Below are 1,592 nucleotides of genomic sequence, written 5' to 3'. Positions count from 1 at the left end.
CCAAACATATTGAACTTGACATTCACTTTGTTCGAGAGAAGGTCACCCTCGGCGAACTCATGTTCTTCACGTCCCCACGAGTCAACAAGTTGCCGACGTGATGACCAAAGGGCTCCCCATCGCTGCATTTGCCGAGTTCAGGTCCAATCTTTGTATCACCAACGGCGACGCTGTGATTGCTCGGGCTTCAACTGCCCACGATCGGCTGAGCTAGATTGTAGGGCTGTTAGCTAGTCAGTTAGAGTAGTGCGGCTCCCTCCTTGTAATGAGTGTATATATCTCTCACAGTGGATGAATACAAACTGTCTATTCCTCCTCTCCTGTTCTACACATCCATACATAAGGATTGTGATTATGGGGTTAAAACCTTGGTTCCATCCATCACAGTCCAATTTATTCCACTTTATTACGATTTGCAGAAGCTTCTTATTATTTTTCATAGCGTTGCGTTGGAGCACCAATTCTTGCTTAGTTCTCGCCACAGTCGACGAACTGGTAGTTGACGGTGAGGTGGCCCTCCTGCATACCCAGCCCATTGGTGTCGATCTTGCTGAACACCGTGTCGTGGTCCAGGTCCAGGCCGCCGTTGCTGCACTGGTCGACGATCCTCACCGTAATCTGTGCGCCGGTCGGCCGTGTTGGTCACCTATATATCCAGATTCAGACGATAAACCCGTTAGCCAACACGTAAACATGATGTTCTTCATGTAATAATAGAGTAAGGTTTTTCTTAGTCCTTACCCGCAAAAGGCAGTCCAGCCATACTTGGAGCGCCAGGCCAAGGACATGCCGGCGTCCCATGTGGCGCAGTAGGCGCTGGCGGTGTTGAGGTCCCAGTTGATCTTCTCCGAGTTGTAGAAGTTGTAGGTGGCGCGCACGTTGGACGCCGACTGTGCCGCGGCCATGGCGGCCGCCGCGCACAGCAGGACCGCCGCCAGTGCCACGCATCCAGCCATCGTCGCCTTGGGATCAGGATGTGTATGCAATGGTCAGTGGCAGCTTAGCAGGGCGCGATGGGAGTAGCCTTTTCCGGCCGGGAGCACTATATAGAGTTGAAGCACCGGCCGTACGGTGGAATTTTCTCTCTCCACGTGCAGTTTTTTCATTTCTCTGGAATTTATCTCGTTACTAAGCTCCCATGATTTCGTGGCCTCTGGTGGTTTGGGGTTGTGGAGGGCATTTTTTGGCCCATTTATGCTTATTTTTTTCCCCCTTGACACTAACGACACGACGTGCACCACTCTTGCAACGCCCCTTGCCACCACATGCTGCACAGTCAATAATTAACAGCTCAATTTATTGCCCTTGCAAAAAAAAACCCAATTAATTTACTGCATGCAACTCTTAATGTTTTAATTAACGCTTAATAAAATAAATAAATAACAGATTATCTTATGTTTACGAGCCAATTTATAAACCGGTCAGGACGGATGCCTCAGCAAACAAAAGTGCTCTACTTACCTGCGTACTATATAAGTAAAATCGTGTCTTGTGCCTTTAGAGCATCTCCAATAGAAGATGTAGGTGAAAAACTAACTAACTTCTGCATCTTCGAGGTCCAAAAAGCCACCTCCAACAAATGATGTATATGT

At 48.4% G+C, this 1,592-nt stretch overlaps 1 pseudogene; it reads right to left on the bottom strand.

The window, feature by feature from the left end:
* Positions 1-457: 457 nt before the first annotated feature.
* Positions 458-956, bottom strand: LOC119326776 (annotated as a pseudogene).
* Positions 957-1,592: the final 636 nt, after the last annotated feature.

This window comes from Triticum dicoccoides, chromosome 6B (genome assembly GCF_002162155.2).
Source record: "Triticum dicoccoides isolate Atlit2015 ecotype Zavitan chromosome 6B, WEW_v2.0, whole genome shotgun sequence".
NCBI classification, from domain to species: Eukaryota; Viridiplantae; Streptophyta; class Magnoliopsida; order Poales; family Poaceae; genus Triticum; species Triticum dicoccoides.
This window is presented reverse-complemented; position numbering and strand designations above follow the sequence as displayed.